At 33.0% G+C, this 22,033-nt stretch overlaps 1 protein-coding gene and 1 long non-coding RNA gene across 2 annotated transcripts in view; one reads left to right on the plus strand and one right to left on the minus strand.

Annotated features, from left to right (window-relative positions):
• The window catches only part of LOC135847977 (uncharacterized), a 746,225-nt gene that overhangs the window by 354,295 nt on the left and 369,897 nt on the right, over positions 1-22,033 (plus strand). The window lies entirely within an intron of this gene.
• Positions 2,979-4,103, minus strand: LOC135847936 (uncharacterized). Its single transcript, XR_010559273.1, has 3 exons — positions 3,948-4,103; positions 3,230-3,500; positions 2,979-3,149 (listed from the first exon to the last, which is right to left on the minus strand). It is a non-coding gene; the product is annotated as an uncharacterized LOC135847936 (long non-coding RNA).

Here is a 22,033-nt window from a genome sequence, read left to right on the forward strand (position 1 = left end):
CTCAAAACGAGGAAAATTGAGAAAATTCAAATCTCTCGTATCTTAAGACCCGGGGAAATGGATCGCGTTCCCACCCAAAAAATTGTTGGTAAAAATGTTGCTAAATTCCAAATTTTGAAAAAAAATCGTCAAAAATTGTCTATCGCAGTGCTGTCGATATTTTGAAAATTTATGTGAAAATCTAGTTTTACGATTCGAAAATTTCGAGAATATTTTTGTGAGTATTATTTTTTTTTCTGGGAAATACCAGTAGGTCTGGTGGATAAATTACGAGAATTTCTAATTAAGACTTTTGCACAGCAGTGTGGCCATCTATACAAGATCTTGAGGAGAAATCTTACTGAAAATTTATTTACCTACCTATTGACCAGAAAAATCACCATGTACCTACAAAATATTCTTGCAATTTTTTCAAAATTTAGAATTCAGCAAAATATTGACGTGAAAATTTTTTTGGATGGGAGCGTGAGCCATTTCCAGGTTTTAAGAAACGAGAGATCTTGAACTTCTCAACTTTTCTCTTTTGAACCCCTTTATGGAGACTAAAGGTCAGTTGTGGCGCCAAGCACGAGCTACCTCATGTTTTTTTTTTTTTTTTTAATTTCTCGACTTTTCTATTTTTGAGCCCCCTGTTTTGGACTAAATGTGATCTCGAATCGAGCCGGAAATGGTTCGGGATTTTTTCAGAAATTTTACTCACTCTCTGCAGTTACTTAATAGAAGTCCTGGTCAGAATTCATTTTTTTTTCGTAAATGATTCAACTTTGAGACCATATAGCTCTGCTTCCTTTGGTCTTGAGGATTTGAATTTTTCTGGCGGGGTTTTTTCACTAAAAAAAGTACGTACCAACGTCTGTAAATTTGATTCAAATCCGCGATACTGTTTTTGTCGTGGTTCGCATAGATAAATGACCATGATAGGTACATATTGGCATTGGAAATGAAAAATAGTTTTTACTTTATTCAATTTCGATGAAGATACAGAAATTAATAATTAAGCTTATTCGAAAAGACTGTGCTTTAGAAGACAACTTATTGAATGTCCGGGTTCCCTTCCAACAATTCCAGCTCTGACTCGTGATTTTAAAGGTTTCATATGGACCTCTAAAAATATTTCACGAGGCGAAAAACTAAGAATATCAATAAATGATGCATCCGAAGCAATGGGGGGGGGGGGAAGCAGAAACTCCCTTGTATTCAGCAGATGTGTGTGGTGAAAATTTTTTAAATGTTGCAAATTTTGTTTACTCGTTTTGTAACAAATATCAAACATTATGAATTTATGATAGATGGGGTGTAAATACTTACTATGAATTCATGAAATGGGTACACAAATACTTACTCACTTGAAGAATAAAGAAATAATTCATAAATTCCGAGAATATTGGTGGGTATAAATTTTTTTTCGTTTCAATACGAGTAGGTGAATACATTATGAGAATTTCTTTAGCACAGTAGTGTTGCCAGCCATACAAAATCTGGCATTAGTAATGAATAAATTGAAATAAAATGTAGTTTTATTGTTCAGAAATGTCTTAGGAGTAATTTTCCTCAAAATTTATTTACCTACTTACCTATTGACCAGAAAAATTAATACCTACAAATATTCTCGCAATTTTTCGAATGTAAGACTATCTAATTTTTCATAGAAATTTTCAAAATATTGGAAGTACTCCAATAGGAAATTTTTAATAATTTTTTTGTTTGGAATTCACCAAAATTGGCACTGAAAATGTTTGGATGGTGGCGCCAAGCATGAGCCACTTCGTGTTATCAACTGGATTTTTCCATTTTTGAGCCCCCTGTTCTGTAGGTACTAAAAGTGGTCTCGAGTCGAGCCGACAATGGTGATGGTTTTTTCACCAATTTCGCTCGGTGCTTAATGGAATTCGTCGTCAAAAAACATTGTTTTTTTCAAACTTTGAGATCCTATAGCTCTGCTTCCTTTTGTCTTGAACGTCCAATTTTTTTCTGAAGGGTTTTCAATTAAAAAGGTGGACACCACGTCTGTAAATTTGGTCCAAATCCGCGATACTGTTTTTTTTTCGCGAGTTATACCATGATAAACGACTATTACATAGGTACATACATTGAAAAATATGAAATCATTTTTACCTCATGTAATTTTGATGATGTATGAAAAAATTGATGCAACATAGAAATGTTATGTTGGGATTATTTTTTCGAAGTCTTTTGAAAGTGCTTTTCGGGTTAAACATGAAAAAAGTATTCAAAATGACTGGACTTTGATAAACAGATCGTTGATGGAGCGAAAAAATTTTCCAAAGTTGAACATAATGATTACTACATAAGATGTGAATATCATTAAATAATCGATGAAAAAAAAGTTATCGTAGCTGCCCGAATATATTTTTTGTCACTTGACCTAATTTTTGACACTTTTGCCCCTGCTTTTCCCTAAATTTAAGTAAGTATATTTCCTGTTGATGATCAAATTTGCAAGTAAATGCGTCTGGGAAGTTTGAAAAGCCAAATCGCAAATGTTCAAGGAGTTGACGACTGAGGTGTTGCAAAAGTTAGATTACCAAAAAATGAAAAAAAAAGTTTTCCTCCGCAAATGAACGCACTTCGAGGGAGACTCGAAATTTTTCTTGGTGGCTTTCTTACATCCTGAACGTAAATTAAATAAAGACAACTGATGAACAAAACGCAAAAACCCTCCTGCAATCAGAGATTTATTCTTAGTGGCACTAATTCTTCATGTCGGTTATGAAATATTTGCCTGCTTCTTCGATAATTTCAAAATTTCAACTCGAAATACCTACATATGTATTGTAGAATAGATTTAGTTCGAAGATTGAACATATTATTTTTCGAGAAAGAACTTACTCTTTGAAATTGAATAACGATTTTCAGTCTCTCAGCAAACCATATGATAATAGTATCTTCTTACTTACATTAAATTAAGTAAAGCCATCTCGAATAAATAGACACCCATAAATTAAGAACTCGAAAAATATACGGAAATTGAACGGTTTTATTACGAAATTTAATAATACGACATGAAACATATACGAAAATTTAAGACGTCTTAAATTTAATACACGTAACCAATCGTTGATTGAAAACCAAAATGCATTTCTTTTTCGATGACTATTGCAACTTGGAAACAAAAACCAAAAATTAACCTGTTGAACAACGAATGGAGATTAGAACCAAAATATCAAGCAATTTTGAGCCTTTCAAAGAGAAAAAATTAAATACTCACTTATAAATAAAGGCAGTTCGGGACATTTAAACGATAACGAAATCCATCGATGATTTTTCTTTGCCTTGGTCTACGACGACGATGTTTTCCATGGCGGTCTTTTCTTTGCCTTGTTCAACGACGACGAAATCCATCGAAGTTTTCTCTTTGCCTTGGTCAACGACGACGATGTTATCGAAGGAGATTCTTTCTTTGCCTTGGACGGCAAGGAAGTCCATGCATACTCTTTCTTTACCCATTTCGAAGATTGAAGTTGGTTTGATTAAAAACACTGTCGAAATACAAAAAATAGACGTTACAAACTTGAGCATAAAATTTGTTTACGTTCAATTTGAAATTTTGGAAAGGTGATCTTCGACCATTGAGTGAAAAAAAGAAATAGTGAGAATGAAAAAAAAAAAAATCGTTGTAAAGGAGAAAAATTGGAAATACTTAAATGTTGACATTTTTCTGCCTCATAACGAAATAAATTTGATTCACAACTCAGGAGCAAGAGTGATTTTCGACTATTTTGATTTATTCCCCTTACTTGGCTCTGGCAATTAACTTCAATCAAAAATCACTTTTTCTCCCTCAGGTGAGTAAACTTCTATATCTCTAATTTATCTAATTTTTAACGAAATGAAAATATCAACTACACGACACATTATCATAAATTATATGCAACTAAGTTGGTTCAAATATCGTAGGTCTAATAAGCTAAGTAGGTATAACTTACCAAAAGAAAAACTTGAAGTGTGAATAGTTGCACAACAAACGAGTAACTGTGTTTCAAGTGTATATTTTAAAAGTTTATATAGTGAAATTTTGAATTCAACGTGAAATCTCATTGGTCGTTTGATCGGACGTTTTTTTGTTCATCACGCCATAGACATGTAATAACTCTGAATTGTGAACTTTGTACTTGACACATCCGATCGTACGCAGTATTATTATAAACTGGCAAGAAACAGTGAAAACGTTACTTTCGAGCACAAATTAGATTGTATGAGTTTGTTTTAGAAGCTAAGAGCCACGTAAGTAGGCAATAATTTGAACGAATCTCAATTTTTTGAAAATAAAATGCTATTTTTCTCGAATGAAACGAATCAATAAGGTACCATTCTTAGGTAATAAAACTCGAAAAATATGAATTGTTAACTTACTTGCTCGTGCTTTAAAATAGTTGGAAGAAGAATAATATATCCTCTAAGTTTTTTTTTTTTTTTTTTTTTTTTTTGGGGTGTTTATAATTGCAAGATTATTACACCCGTGTAGAGAGGGGTTTAGATTTGATTTATTAGGTTGATTTTTTTTTAGTAGGGTTATGAATTTTTGGATTTCAGAAGGGTTGTCTGGGATAGTCATTGAATTTGAGTCTATTTGGAGAGATAGTCTTGTTTGCAATTAGCGATGAATAATAACTTTTAACATTCCCCTATGTACCTAATACCTATGAGTTGAAAATAAAATCCATTCAGAAGCTTGACTAAATATCATTACCGATGTTGTTTTTTTTTTTTATTAATTAGGTATGTACCTACCTACCTACCTGCCTACTACCTACTTATTTAGTTTGGAAAAAACAATTCTTTTTATGTTATTCTTATTATTTTTAGTGGTGTGTAATAATTCAACTCTTATGATTCTTAATCCGAATGTAGGTATACCTTTAAAACAATCATAAAAGCTCATGCACCTTTATTATGGAATTGAAATATTATTTGGAATCTTTTCCAAAAAATGAACTTTCCCTTGTATTAATCCATACCAAAAATTTCAAACCCCTTTTGCTCAATCAACATGTTCCAGTCATTTTTTAGAAGCTTTAAAAAGTGTTTTGGTGCCGAAATTTACATTCTGATGGTATAAAATCACTTTCATTGAACAAGTGAGACAGATAGCAGACTGAATTAGTGATTTGAAGTGTTAATTGAAATACGATAATCTGAATAAAAATTGTTTCTAGAAGACGCTTAAAGCCCACAATCTGCAACTGTGGGAATTTTATTTTAGTCGCAATGTGGCTATAACGTATCAAAAGTGCACTTTTGAGTCCTAATAATTTTTTTTGCATCCATAATCTCTTGAAAAGATTGATTAATAAGACGCAAACATGGACTCAGCTTTCAAAAGTTCAAAATGAAGTGATGAGAATAATCTGAAGTGAATAACTTCAGAGCTGCAACTGCACATTTGCACTTTTATACTCATATTTTATGGATTTTTTTATCAATGGTTTGGCTCATAAAAATATTACGATTACATAGGCTATGGTTACCTAAAGAATAATAACTAAAAATAGGCCCTATACGAGAGCATTATAAGCAAAAATCAAGAAGCAAAAATTCTCTTGCAGTCAGCCAGAGGGTCATTTTCTTGAAAAATAAAAGGTGATGTTAAAAAGGATGCTGTTGTTCGCGTCATCCTATGAATCTCTTTTATTTACAGAAAAAGGCAGCAAAAATCAACCCACGCGGGTTGCCCTATAAAATGGGCGATTATTGAATATTTTGTGGTAATTTTCCGAAAATTCACCTCCGAAGTACCGCCTTGATTAGGTACTCGTTAGAAGTCGGTCTTTCGAATGCCAAAGAGATCGAAATATACCTACCCAGGTACCTACCCATGTAGGAAGAATTCATCCACAAATTTTCTATTGGCCAAAATGGGCAAAAAGCTAAAGGCCATTCAAGTTCAATTTCGAATGAGACTTCTCTGAAAAGAATGAACGAACAAAATATACTACTTATACAAAGCAATGAACAAAAACTTTCTCGCAATTACTCAAGAGGCTTTCAGGTTGAAAAATTATTTAAATCGTTTTGTTGTGGGTATAGTGGTAACTTTCTGGAAATTTTGCCAATTTTATCCCAAGATTAGTTGTAAATTTCGTCATGAACGTAGGTAAGTAATTATTGAAAATTCTGTAGGAATGAACAAATTTTTCTGTTTTTTGTCCAAAATAATTTGTATTTGTTCTAGGAAAAGAACATGGAAATTGCGGCTCTCTTGCTTTCATAATGAGACGAGGGCTTGCATTTCAATTTTGTTTCATGTTTAAATAATTTTCGGATTTAAATTTATTATTTTTTTTACATGTGTTAGTGACATTTTAAAGCTCTTCATTTTATGCACTCCAACACTAATCTTGCCCCCACTTTCTACAGAACGCGTTTTTTCCATCATCATGAAATGGAAGAGAGTGAATTGGAGGGGAGGGGAGCTTGAAGAAAATTGAATCTAAACAAATATGTTGATATTCGTATCCTTCGACCATTTTTGGGGAATTTTTCAATCATTTTTATGCTCCTTGTGACTTTTTTACATCTTGATACATTGTGAAGATCACTTTTTACTTTTTTCATTGCCCAAAGTCCAAAAAATCAAAATTTTGGGGGATTTGAGCTCTTGCGGGGCATGTAGTTTTGTGATTGGGTGGCTATAAATTTTGTGGTGGAGTGCCCTCAGGATCTTCTTATTACTGTTGAAAAAGAAACAGGTCAAATCGGTTACTGCCGACTCATAAGGTTCCCTTGTCTGGTTTTGTGGTGTTTGAAAATATTTTTATAAACTTTACCACTGAAAAATGTTTTTGGAGAGTGAATCTACATTACATAATTAGATTGCCATGTATGCTATTATTATATAAAAGAAACGACGAAATAGGAAGAGATATACTTACTTACTAAGTTACTAATTTGGTAATCTTTTTTATAAAATATTTTGTCATTTCTAAAACCCCACAAGTCACAGATTTTTCGTTTTTCACTTTTTTTGCGATTCTGATAGGATATGGTGAGCTCTATTGGATGGCCATGGAACTACTTTTGGTGAGGTTCGTTTTCCCGCCAAATCGTGCTGATTCAGCATCGAGTCATTTTTAAAACCCCGTAAGTCCGGACTTATGGGGTTTTAAAAATGAGTTGGTGTCAAAGCATCATCCGTATTATCATTTTTTCGAAGTTATTATTCAAATTTATGTACATTCTTTATGTTTTTTTTTTTCAATAAAAAATTTTTCTTTTCATAAAACAGTCAAAAAACTATTCCCAAGTGAACTGTTTTCAGTCCCTTCATTGAATTTCATCATTTAGAATGGTTTAGAAGTTTTTTAGGTCCTTCAGATGAAATTTTGAACAAGATTCAGTTACAAAAATATCAGTCATTTCTAAAACCCCATAAGTCCACGCACTTCAAGGCGTATTACAGCGAAGATGGCAAAATTTTTGAAATCCAAATTTGACCCAAAATATGTGTTTTTGTATGCCCTTTCCATTTTTGATATCGGTTTTCACTTTAAAGCGTCAGAATTTGGTTGAAACAGTTTTTTGTCTCTCCTGAAAAATTTAGGGCTTTGGACTTACGGGGTTTTAGAAATGACCGAATCAAAAAGTATTCGAATCATAAAATTGGATTTTAGTGGCTCTGTTCTGTTTTTTCATTCGAAATTAGTTATTATACTATCTTGAGTAATTTTTTTGTAATTTTGTGCCTAAGATATGGAAGAAATGTGTGGAGTTCTAATTTCATTGGTCAGTATTCTTGGCAACATTTTGATTTTCTCCCATTTCGGACCCGAATATACGTAATTCTGAAAAATTCAACGAAAATCGAAAAATACAATTTGGTTTTTACAAATTTAATCTTGTCGAAAAAATTCATCTGTGATGCTTTCAGTCTACTTTGTCAACTCTTCGTGAAATTTATTGGTAAATTATACCTACAGTTGTATTTGATGGGTACTTGACCATACTTAATGCGTTGTGTGGAATTGCAATTTCCTTTTGAGTCAGATTGTGATAAAATATTTGAGAAGTGTGAAGAACTTTTTCCGAAGATTTAACAAGAAAAACAATTATCTACTTTTAAGATGCGAAAAGGCAGTTAGCTTTCAAAATTTCAAAACGAGGTGATGAAAATAAGTGATGAACATAACCTGAAGAGAAGATCTTCAGAGGTGTAACTGCACATTTGCACTCTTACATAGGTATTTAATGGATTTTTTCTCCGTGTTTTGGCCCAAAAAAAAAACTACGAGTACATAGACTATGGTTAAAGAATAAGAAGTAAAAATAGGCCTTATAATACGATAGCATTATAAAGCAAAAAGCAAAAACTGTCTTGCAGTCAGCTAGAGGGTCGGTTTGCTTGAAAAATTCAGTATCTCGTGTTATCATGTGAATCTCTTTATTTTACTGTAAAAAGGAGCAATTCAACTCACAGTTGCTTCATAAAATGAACGATTTGTAAATATTGTACCCTGCTGTCCAATCGAATTTCTTGTGTTAATTTTCCGAAAATTTACCTTCTAATAAAGTGATATACCTTCTAAATACCGATTTTGATTAGGTACTCGTTATAAGCCGTCTTTTAAATGCCAATAAATCAAAATTATACCTATCTACTCACGTAGGAAGAATTCATCCGCATATTTTTTATTGACCAAAATGGTCAAAAAGCGGTCATTTTATTTCAATTTTTAATCTGATTTCTCTGAAAACTGAAAAGAATGATGAACTATAACAAAAAATATACTCAAAGCAATGAACAAAAACTTTCTTGCAATTAGACTAAAAAGGCTTTTAGGTTGAAATAAATATAGGGGAAGGTGTTGTACCACGGAACAATTTTTCGTTTTTTTGCGTCCAGCGTTGAGAATTCAAAATTTTAGTAATTTCTGTTCAGCCCATGTGAAAGAGCGTTTAAAAAGGAATAAATTACGTGTATAGAAAATTCCATTCATAACATACTATGGCCACAATTTGCATTCAAAAAATTGAAAATTTTCGTTCTGTGGTACATTGGGGTAATGTACCAGGGAACACCACATAATGCACTGTGAAACGCAATAAATTTTTTGGAAGCTTCTGATTAACTATTTGAAACTATTGCTTATCGTTTTTAGACTTCAAAAACACTATTTGAGGTTTTTAAATCTCAATTTCATCAAATTTTGAGTTTTTCATAAAAAATGGGTAAAATTTGAATTTTTGAAAGTTCAAAAGTCAAAAAATGAAACTAATTTGTGCTGGTGGTAAATTTTCTGAAGCAATGTGTACCTATTTACATTTTTTGATGCTTTACTTCGTGGCATAGCTAAAAAAAAAAAGTAAAAAATGCAAAAAATTGGTGTTCTGTAGTACATTAGGTCACTTTGTTCCGAGGTACAAGACCCCATGAAAATTTGGAAAAAAAATTATTTTGAAAAAAGTTGATGTTTTCAAGCTTATCCAAGAACGCTAATCGGTAGCTGGTATAATGTACTAACTTGCAACAGTGAAACAATTTTGAAATATTTTAATCTCTTATTGTCAGTAGGTTTAACAAAACCATTAAAATGATTAGGTACTTTTACATGCATAAAATACATTTTATCAATTTTTGTCACGAAGATGGCCACCAATTTTTATGAAATTTTATATGGTGGGACTCATAATACTACTTCACATGTGTGTTACATCATATCGCCGCCAGGAGCGCTGTGCGCTTCACACCAGCAAAGTGTTCCCTGGTACATTATGGTCGGGGTACAACAATCTCCCCTACCTATCGCTGAAGTTTGAAATGATTGTTTATGTTCTAGAAAAATAACTTGGAAATCACGATCCTCCTGCTTTCATAATGAGACGACAATTCGATTTTCAATTTTGTCTTATGTTTAGTCTGAATGATTACTGGATTTAAATTTATTATTATTTTTTTTTACATGTGCTGTTAGTGACATTTCAAAGCTCTTCATGTGTGATCCAACTCACCGCTAATCTTGCCCCCACTTTCTACAGGATGTTTTTTTCCATTATCATGAAATGGAAGAGAGTGCATGAGGGAGGGGGGCTTGAAGAAGTTGAATCTGAAAAATATATTGATATTCGTATCCAGCGTTACCAAAAGGCTAATGAACCATGTCACACACGATTATTCCTAATTATAATTAAGTTGAAATATTTTGAACTTGTAAAAAAGGAAATATATGTACTTGCCTTCAAACTATGATTGGATACTGTGGATTCATATTTTTCGAGGCTGAGGGTAGGTAAATATTTCTTGGTTTTTTTTAATGTCCTGATGAATGCGTTTTTTTGTTTGTTTGTTTGTTTGTTTGTTTGTTTGTTTGTTTTTTTTTAATTTTGATCTTATTGATGAGAAAAATCGGACATTTTTAAATAAAAGAACAGACGAGCAAAATGCAAAAACCCTTCTGCAATCAGCGAATAAGTAGTTACTTCCCCGATTGCTTGAAAGTTGACATGCTGTAGAGTGATACTGATATGTGATTAATTGTCTACTAAACCGACAAATTTTTAAAATTAGCCTACATACTTATGACTTGAGTTGAAAATAAAATCAATTCAGAAGATTGACTAAATATCATTAACCATGTGTTTTTAAATAAGTAGGTATGTACCTACCTACTACTTACCTATTTGGTTTTGAAAAATAATTCTTTTTATTTTATTCTTATTATTAGAAAAATAATAATAATAATTCACCTTTCTTTTTATTAATCCATACAAAAAATTTCAAACTTCTTTTGCTCAATCAAAATTTTATTCCAGTCACTTTTTAGAACCTTTGAAAAAGTTTGTTGGTGCCAGAATTCACATTCTGATGTAAGTACATATTAAATCGTTTTAATTGAGCGAGTGAGACAGATAGCGAACTGAATTACTGATTTGAAGTGTTAATTGGATACGATAATCCGAATAAAAATCGTTTTTATGTATCTGCAACTGTGGGATTCTTATTTTAGTCGCAATTTCGCCAGCGCATTAAAAATGCATTTTTGCTGGGTCCTAATATTTTTTTTTAGACCCATAATCTCTGGAAAAGATTAATTAATGAGATGCGAACGGACGGTTAGCTTTCAAAAGTTCAAAACGAGGCGATAAAAATAATCCAAAGAGAAGAACTTCAGAGCTGTTACTGTACATTTGCACTTTTACATAATGTTTTTTTTTCTCCATGGTTTGGTTCATAAAAATATTACGAGTACATAGGCTATGGTTAAGGAATAAGAAGTAAAACTAGGTCTCATAATACGAAATCATTATGAAGCAAAAAGCAAAAACTGTCTTGCAGTCAGCCTAGAGGATCATTTGCTTGAAAAATTCGATAATTCTTGATTCTATCGTTCCTGTCATCCTATGAACTTCTTTATTTTACTGAAAAAAACAACGAATCACCACACGCACGGGTTGCCTTATAAAATGGAGGATTAATTTGTGGGTAGTTCTATCAATTTTACACAATTTTGCAGTATGTTTCCTCGCCAAAAAAAAATTGTTTTGAGAATTTTTTTTTGGTTGGAATGGTTAATATATACACTTGAGACTTCATTGATAGTGTTGTGCCCAATTCATATCTCTCAGGGGAGGGGGGAGAGCCATTTGAAAATGTGCGAGTTTTCTGCAAATTTCGAATCAAAACTGGTCTTTTTTGAGGGAACTGATCACCTACAAAATTAAGAAAAGTGTTTCAGTAATTCAAATAATTTTTAAATTGAGAATATACCATCAATTTTAAGGATTTCTAGGTGAAAATTTTTCCGGCTTGGTCAAAAAAGTATAAATTCCATGACGAAGGAAAAAACGTCATTCCCCATGACGGTGGATAAAACTTCATTAAGTAGGGATAATATAAATGTAAAATTGTTTAAATTCGTATTTTTTAGTGTAAGTAGTATCAGTACTCACCACATAATAATTTTTCAACATTTCTCAGTTTTTCTCTGGTTGTGTATGGCAGAGCTGAGAAACCATGACGAAAAAAACGGCAAAAGATAAATAACCATATTTTCATGGAATCACGTTTACATACTGCATAGCGGTGTTCGGATCCAGTATTTTATCAGTGGACAAGATTTGGTGAACTGCCTAGACAGTTTTTCCATTTTCAAACACCAAAATTTGTAAATAGTGAGCCGTTGGGAATGCACTGAAAATTAACCACGCCGAGGGAACAAAAACTCGAAGACATAGGTTTGAGGTCACTCCAACAGCATATAGGTGTCACTGAAGTGAATTGTGTTCATACTGTAATTTGCGTGTACTTTTCAGGAATAAAAAAACGAATGTCAAAATTGCAGAACATCACCACTCTTTGCTAACCAGCTATGTAACTATTTAAAAACGAGATGTGAGACAGCCATGATGATGGAACTTTTGATCATATAAGGGGGTCTGTGGCCCAGAGGGAGGGGGTTGAATTCATTGTAGTGCGTGGAAATGTTAGATGGTGACAACTTTTATTGACAAAACCATTCACCATTACTTTTCATGTGCATACTGTAAGTGAAATTTTACACGGACACAAAAAGTGTAAAATTGGTAGAACTACCCTTGTAAGTATGTATTTTGCTATCCGATTGAATTTTTTGTGGTAATTTTCCGAAAATTTACTTTCGAAGTGCAGCATTGATTAGGTATACCTACACTTTAGAAGTCGGCCTTTCAAATGCCAAGAAATCAAAATAGATCTATACCTACCTATACCTATACTCAATATAATGCAATACTTTATTTGAGATACATGCGTCAGCATAACTAGGATGAATTCATCCACAAATTTTCTATTGACCAAAATGGTCAAAAAGCAGTTATTTTATTTCAATTTTGAATCTGATTTCTCTGAAAAGAATCAACTAACAAAATATACGCAAAGCATGATGAGCAAAAAATTTCTTGCAATTGCTCAAAAACAGAAATATCCGAAGATCCGTTTGTAGAAGCTTGAGATATCCGGCCTCTGAGGACATGTACCTACCTCTGAAAAGAGTAAGTCGTATTCAGAGCTAACCAAAAGACAAATAATTCGTGTCACCCGATTATTTTAAGCAAGTTGAGATATTTTGAACTTGCAGAAAGTAAAAATATCGCAGATCAGTATTTTTCAAAGTGAATGCAAAATAACATTGGGGTAAATTTTCTCGAGCTTTTTAGTGTACTGGTGAATGCGGTTTTTTGTTTTGTTTTTTAGGTTTGATCTTATTGATGGAGAAAATCTAATATTTTTTAATGTAGGTACCCAAAACAACTGACGAGCAAAAAGCAAAAACTCTCCTGCAATCAGCGAATACTGAATACTAGGCTGGTTTAGAGTTGACTTCGATTTCTTTATTCCTCATTCATCTTTGAACTGAAATAAATTGTGAAGAAAAATTAATAAATTTCACCAAACTGATCCAGTACATAGGTACTTGTGAAGTTCACCCTCTTTTCAACTCTTTTAATCGATTGGAAACTATTTCGAGCCGTTTTGGGTATCTATAATTCAGGAGCCTCCAGCACATTTTCAAAAATTGAATGAAGTAGGGAAGCTAAAATTTATTTTATACTTACCTACTTCAATTTCTACCTGTTCAGTTAATTGAAGATAGCTTAAAGTCCTTTCTGAGCGACATTTTGAAAATTCCAATTTTTCCAAAATCGCCTTCAAATCTGTTCAAATTAACTTAACACGTCTATAATGGCAGTTGGTGCTTTACAATGATCTGTTTGACTAATATACGCTCCGTTTTTCTAAAATCAATTTCAAAGCTACCTACGTATTTTTCGACTATTTCATAATTAAAAATTTGACATTTTTAAAATCCATTTTCAGCGACCTATCTACCTAGGTATATGAAATTTCAGGAAAAATATACGTTTTCGAATTAGCGGAAACTTATTTTTTAAAAATTGGAGTATGATTGGTTGCCTGGGTCAATAACAAGCACCAATCGAATTTAACAGATTTTTTGGTGGTTTTGGGGAACTCTGGAATTTCCAAAAGTCACTAGAATTACGAGTACATATCGCACCTCGGGAGTAATAAGGTGACATCTCAAAAAAAATTGATTTTGATGTTTTTGCATTTTTGGGGCTTGTATGACCCCCCCTCAACCAAAAATAACACTTTGATTTGGGTACATTATCTAGGTCATCTAGGTCATGTAAAAAAACCCAAATGGTCTGACTCAAAATCCGAAATTTTGAATCTGATTTCTCTGAAAAGAATCAACTAACAAGATGTACGCAAAGCAATGAGCAAAAAATTTCTTGCAATCACTCAAAAACATAAATATCCAAAGATGTTTGTAGAAACTTGATCGAGATATCCGGCCTCTTGAGGACACGTAGGTACCCTACCTCCGAAAAGAGTAGGTATTCATACTCAGCGCAAACCGAAAGACAAATGAACCATGTCACACGAGTATTTTAATTAAGTTGAGATGTTTTGAACTTGCATAAAGTAAAAATATCGCAGATCAGTATTTTTCAAAGTGAATGCAAAATAACATTGGGGTAAATTTTCTCGAGATTTTTAGTGTACTGGTGAATGCGTTTTTTTGTTTTGTTTTTTAGCTTTGATCTTATTGATGGAGAAAATCTAATATTTTTTAATGTAGGTACCCAAAACAACTGACGAGCAAAAAGCAAAATCTCTCCTGCAATCAGCGAATACTTACTAGCCTGGTTTCGAATTTTTTCGGATTTATTTATTCGTCATTAATCTTTGAACTGAAATAAATTGCGAAGAAAAAATAGATAAACACCAAACTGATCCAGTACATAGCTACATATCTACCTGTGAAGTTCACCCTCTTTTCAACTCTTTCAATCGATTGGAAACTATTTCAAGCTGTTTTGGGTATCTAGTTCAGGAGCCTCCAGCACATATTTAAAAATTGAATGAAGTAGAGAAGCTGCAATTTATTTTATACCTACCTACTCCAATTTTAACCTGTTCAGTTGATTGAAGATAGCTCAAAGTCTTTTTTGAGCGACATTTTGAAAATTCCAATTTTCCCAAAATCGCCTGAAAATCTGTTCAAAATCAACATTAACACGTTTATAATGGCAGTTGGTGCCTTGAAATGAACTGTTTGTCTAATTCACGCGTCGTTTTTCTATAGGTAATCAAGTTCAAAGTTACGTACTTATTTTCCAAAGATTTTATAATTAAAAATTTGGCATTTTTGAAATTCATTTTCAGCTACCTATCTGTATGAAATTTCTGGAAAAATAATTATACGTTTTAAAATTAGCAAAAACTTATTTTTACTTATAAAATTGGAGTGTGATTGGTCGCCGCCTGGTTCAGCACCAATCGAATTTAACAGATTTTTTGGTGTTTGGAGAACCCTGGAATTTCCAAAAGTCACTAGAATTACGAGTACATATAGACTATGGTTACCTAAAGATCAAGAATTGAAAATAGGTCTTATACTAGAGCATTATAAGCAATAATTCTCTTGCAGTCAGCCAGAGGGCCATTTGCTTGAAAAATCTATAGCTCAGGATCCGGTGTTCGATCACGTCACTCTATGAATCTCTTTACTTTACTGAAAAAAAAACAGAAAATCAACTCACGCGGGTCGCCCTATAAAATGGATGATAATTGTATACATGTAATTAGTTGTCCGATTGAATTTTTTGTGGTAATTTTCCACAAATTTACCTACGAAGTACCGCATTGAATAGGTAGGTACTCGTTAGAAGTCGGCCTTTCGAATGCCAAAGAAATCGAAATATACCTACCTAGGTACCTACCCATGTAGGAAGAATTCATCTACAAATTTTCTATTGCTCAAAATGGTCAAAAAGCTAGAAGCCATTTAAGTTCAATTTTGAATCTGACTTCTCTGAAAACGTGAAAAGAATGAACGAACAAAATAATATAAACGAAGCAATGAGCAAAAACTTTCTTGCAATTACTCAAGAGGCTTCCTGGTTGAAAAATCACTTGCTTTGGGGGTAGATATTACTATAGTAACTTTCCAGAAATTTTGCCTATTTTATCCCTAAATCAGTTGTAAATTTCGTCATGTACGTAGATAAGTAATTGAAAAAATTTCTTGGTTTTTTTAATGTTCTGGTGCATGCGTTTTTTGTTTAGTTTTTGTTTTTTAGATTTGAGCTTTATTGATGAGAAAACCCGGACATTTTTTAATAAAACAACTGACGAGCAAAAAGCAAAAACCCTCCTGCAATCAGCGAATAGTTTACTTCCCCAATTGCTTCGCGCGCCTCTCGTGCATTGATGGTGTGATTGGTCACGTGAGTCAATAACAAGCATCAATCAAATTTAGCAGATTTTTTTTGTGTTTTTGGAGAACCCTGAAATTTCCAAAAGTCACTAGAGGCTCCAAAATGGCTTGGAACCACATCCAATCGACTAAACATGTTGAAATTAGATAAGGTAAATTTTTTAGCTCTCCATTTTCTTTGGGAAAAATTTCGTGAAAATTTCAACTTATCAAAATCGACTGTATAGGCTCCAGATCTGCTCAAAATGGTCCGAAATTGTTTTGAATCGATTGGGAGAGCGAATTAGAATAACGTATACATTGAATTTTAGCTATTAAGGTCAATGTTGTACGTAGAATTATGTGTTTTTTTTTTTCAAGTTTTAGATGGTCCATTGCATTTCTTGACCATTTTTGGAATTTTTTTTTTTGAAAATTTCGAGCTCTAAAAATACCTACTCTTTTTTAATGTGCAGACTCGAAATCTCGCCAATCTTCGAGGAATTCATCTTTTAACTAGAAAATACGATTCCCAACGTTGTGTGGCTGCCCAATCGTGTTTTTCGACCATTCGTATGAGATATTTTTTCAAAATTTTGGGTATACCTTACCCTTTCGAGCTCGCAGACTCGTAATCGTGCCCCAACTTTAGGAGAATTCATCTTTTGAGTAGTGTCGTATGAAATAATAGGCAGGTTCTATCCAAAACGATGTATTCAGTATAATGTACAATATTCAACTGTTAAACTGTCTCAGTACATACTTATGGTCTAGCTGGCTATGTACTAAATTAATAAACGATATAGAATCGTCATGTTTGAGTGTCCTACTTTTCATTCTCTCACTCCTCAACCTATTCCTCGAATTCTGACTCATCCAACTAGCTCACTCTCTGTACACACCTATTACTCATACAACAAGTAGAAAAGACGATTTTGGGAAATTTTTCGAAATTTTTTGTCCTCAAAAAATATTTTATGTTCCTTGTGACTTTTTTACACCTTGATACATTGTGAAGAACACTTCTTTTTTTCTTTTTAATTTTTTCAAGATAGGTTCTTTCATTTTTTTGCAAAATCGTCCAAAAAATCAAAATTTTGAGGTACCTATTTGGTATAGGTAAAAGGATCCCTTGTCAGGTTTTGTGGTGTTTGAAAATACATATTTATTTACAAACTTTACCAGTGAAAAATGCTTTTGGAGAGTGAATGAACATAATACCTAGTATTACATAGGTAATTAGGTTGTATGCTATTGAGTATGTAAAAGAAATTACGAAATAGGAAGGGATATACTTACTAATTTGGTAATTTTTTCTATGCAAGTATAATGGAGTTTTCATCAAAATTGGGATTGCTTTCAAACGTTCAAAACTAGGTGATAAAAATAACCCGAAGAGAAGAACTTCAGAGCTGTAAATGCACATTTGCACTTGTACATACTGGATTTTTTTTTCTCATTGGTTTCGTTCATAAAAATATTACGAGTACCTACATAGGCTATAGTTAAAGAATAAGAAGTAAAAATAGGTCCTTATAATACGAAAGCATTACAAAGCAAAAAGCAAAAACTGTCTTGCAGTCAGCCAGCGGGTCATTTTAATTGTATGTACAGTATTCTTGAATGTTTTATGGTAATTTTCCGAAAATTTCCTTTCAAAGTATTGCATTGATTAGGTACCTACTGGTTAGAAGCCAGCCTTTCAAATGCCCAGAAATCAAAATATACCTACTTAGGTACCTACTCATGTAGGAAGAATTCATCTACAAATTTTCTATTGGCCAAAATGATCAAAAAGCTAGAAGCAATTTAATCCAATTTTGAATCTGACTTCTCTGAAAAGAATGAACGAACAAAATACATATACCTACACAAAGCAATGAGCAAAAGAGAAGAACTTCAGAGCTGTAACTGCACATTTGCACTTTTACATAATGGATTTTTTTTCTCATTGGTTTGGTTCATAAAAATATTACGAGTACCTACATAGACTATGGTTGAAGAATAAGAAGTAAAAATAGGTCTTATAATACGAAAGCATTATAAAGCAAAAAGCAAAAACTGTCTTGCAGTCAGCCAGAGGGTCATTTTAATTGTATGTTTATTTCGTCCGATTGAATTTTTTGTGGTAATTTTCCGAAAAATTTTCCTCCGAAGTACCGCCTTGATTAGGGACTTGTTAGAAGTCGGCCTTTCGAATGCCAAGAAATCAAGATATACCTACCTTACCTAGGTATACCTAATCATGTAGGAGGAATTCATTCACAAATTTTTTATTGGCCAAAATGGTCAAAAAGCTAGAGGCCATTTAAGTGCAATTTTGAATCTGACTTCTCTGAAAAGAATGAACGAACAAAATATACACAAAGCAATCAGCAAAAACTTTCTTGCAATCACTCAAGAGGCTTCCTGGTTGAAATATTACTTGCTTTGGGGTATTACTGGTAACTTTCCGGAAATTTGTCGGTTTTATCCCAAAATCAGAAAAACAAATTTGTCTGTTTTTTGTCCAAAATAATGTGTTTTTGTTCTAGAAAAATAACGTGTAAATCACGATCCTCCTGCTTTCATAATGAGACGAGGGTTTGATTTTCAATTTTGTCTTACGTTTGAATGATTATATTGTAATTAAATTTAAGATTGAATACCGTGGATCAGTATTTCTCGAGCCTTAGGGTAAAATTTCTTGGTGTTTTTTTTTTAAATGTCCTCAGTGAATACGTTTTTTGGTTTTGTTTTTGTTTCTTAAATTTGATCTTATTGATGAGAAAAATCTAACATTTTTTAATAAAACAACTGACGAGCAAAAAGCAAAAACCCTTCAGCAATCAGCGAATACTTACCTGGCAGCTTATTTTTGTAACGCACGTACGTTGTCATATATGTATCGTATAATCTTTGAGCTGAAATAAATTGCGAAAAAAATTATAAATTTCACCAAATTGATCCAGTAGGTACAAGACGTTCACCCTCTTTTCAACCCTTCAAGTGTAAAAAAGTAACAGGGCCCGTAAAATATCTTTTGGGACTAAATTTTTGAAAAATTTCCCAAAAATAATCGAAAAATGCAATTGGGCAGTTACAACTTGGGAAATTTTAGTAGGTAGTCTAATCAAACTACGGATTCTCCGAAGATTGGGTGCGATTTAGAGTCTGCGCATTCGAAAGGGTATTTTTTGTGCCCAAAATTTTCGAAAAATATCCCAAAAGTGGTCAATAAATGCGATATGGGCTGCTGAAACTTTTCTTATTGTCACAAATAGAGTTATGAGGAGTTCGATTGCGATTTTGTTTCAAAAAAAGGACGAAAAATGCGATTGGGCAGGTACAGCTTTGCGACCAGACTTCAGGGAATTCATCTCTGGTTAGAATAGACGATTTCCAAAGTTTTAGCTGGCCAGTTGCATTTTTCGGGCATTTTAGAAAATGAAAATTTACGACAAATACTCTTTCGAACGAGCGGACTCGAAATCGTCTCCTCTCAACTTCGGGGAGTTAATCTTTTGGGTAGAAAATACGATTCCCAAAGTTGTATGTATGTACCTGCCTAATCCTATTTTTCGACCATTTTTGGGAAATTATTCGAAATTTTTGGATGTTCTTTGTGACTTTTTACATATTATTAATAGGTAGGTAGGTACATACATACATTGTGAAGATCACTACTTTTTTTTTCACTTTTTCAAAACGTTCTTTCATTTTTTCGCGAAATTGTCCGAAAAATCGAAATGTTGAGGTATTATGGGCACTTGTGAGGTACGTATGTAGATTGGCGATTGGGTGCCATCAATGTTGTGGTGGATTGCCTTCAGAATCTTCTTACTGTTGAAAAAAAATCGGGTCAAATTGATTATTGGCCTTCTGTAAAGTTCCCTTGTCACGTTTTGTGGTTTTTGAAAATATTTGTATCAACTTTACAACTGAAAAATGCTTTTGGAGAGTAAATCAACATATTACGTAACTATGTTACCTACATGCTATCATGTCGAAAGAAACAACGAAATAGGAAGAGATATACTTACTAATTTAATCTTTTCTATAAAAAAGATTCGTCTATTCCAAATTCTTTTAAGTACCTACTTAGTCCGTTTGAAATTAGTTTAAACATCAAACTGATCCAGTAGATACATACCTGTGAAGTTTACCCTCTTTTCAACTCTTTCAATCGATTGGAAACTATTTCGAGCTGTTTTGGGTAGGTACGTATCTTTAGTTTAGGAGTCTCCGGCACATTTTGAAAAATTGAATGAAGTAGAGAAGCTGAAATTTATTTTATACCTACTTACTCCAATTTTAACCTGTTCAGTTGATTGAAGATAGCTCGAAGTCCTTTTTGAGCGACATTTTAAAAATTCAAATTTTCCCAAAATCGCCTTAAAATCTGTTCAAATTAACTTTAACACATTTATAATGGCAGTTGGTGCCTTGAAATGACCGGTTTGTCTAATTTACGCGCCGTTTTTTTATAATCGAGTTCAAAGTTTCAAAGTTGCTTATCCGACGATTTCATAATTAAAAATTTGACATTTTTAAAATTCATTTTTAGCTACCTATCTGTACGAAATTTCTGGGAAAATATACGTTTTAAAATTAGCAGAAACTTATTTTTAGAAAATTAGAGTGTGATTGGTCGTCACCTGGTTCAATAAGCACCAATCGAATTCAACAGATTTTTTGGTGTTTTTGGGGGACCCTGGAATTTCCAAAAGTCACTAGAATTACGAGTACATAGGTTATGGTTACGCAATGATCAAGAATTGAAAATAGGTCTTACACGAGAGCATTATAAGCAACAATTCTCTTGCAGTCGGCCAGAGGGACATTTGCTTGAAAAATCTTAGAGCTCTGGATGTTGTTGTTCGCGTCATTCTATGAATCGCTTTATTTTACTGAAAAAAACAGCAAATCAACCACGGGTTGCCCTATAAAATGGACGATTATTCTTTGTAATTAGTTGTCCGATTGAATTTTTTTTGGTAATTTTCCGAAAATTTACCTCCGAAATACGGCATTGATTAGGTAGGTACTCGTTAGAAGTCGGCCTTTCAAATGCCCAGAAATCAAAATATACCTACCTAGGCACCTACTCATGTAGGAAGAATTCATCATCAAATTTTCTATTGGCCCAAATGACCAAAAAGCTAGAGGCAATTTAATTCAATTTCGAATCTGACTTCTCTGAAAAGAATGAACCAACAAAATATACACAAAGCAATGAGCAAAAACTTACTTGCAATTACTCAAAAGGCTTTCAGGTTGAAAAATAAATTGAACGTTGGGTGTGTCCGTGGTAACTTTCTGGAAATTTGACAATTTTATCCCAAAATCAGAAATTTTGTTTGTAAATTTCGTTAAGTAGGTACATAATATAACGAATAATCTAATCATGTCGAATCTGTTGTTGATTTATATTAATCTTTGAGCTTAACTAAATTCTGTACTCCAATGCAAAAAGGATGGAAGTCCAATGACCTGGCATAAGGAAAGGAGGTTAGTGTGTTTAATGCAGTTTGATACAGGGATTTTAAACTTTTCAGTTCAAAATTTAAAATTCCTGTTTCTTAAAACTGCACTGAACACACTAACCTCCTTTCCTTATACCAGGTCATTGGACTTCCATCCTTTTTGCATTGGAGTACAGAATTGCGAAAAGGAAATTCCAGTACATTGGTATGTGATTGCCCAGTTGGCCACTTGGGTCAATAACAAACACCAATCGAATTTAGCAGGTTTTTGGGTGTTTTTGGAGAACCCTGAAATTTCGAAAAGTCACTAGAGGCTTCAAAATGGCTTGGAACCATATCCAATCATCTAAG

Source organism: Planococcus citri, chromosome 1 (genome assembly GCF_950023065.1).
Source record: "Planococcus citri chromosome 1, ihPlaCitr1.1, whole genome shotgun sequence".
Classification (NCBI taxonomy): Eukaryota; Metazoa; Arthropoda; class Insecta; order Hemiptera; family Pseudococcidae; genus Planococcus; species Planococcus citri.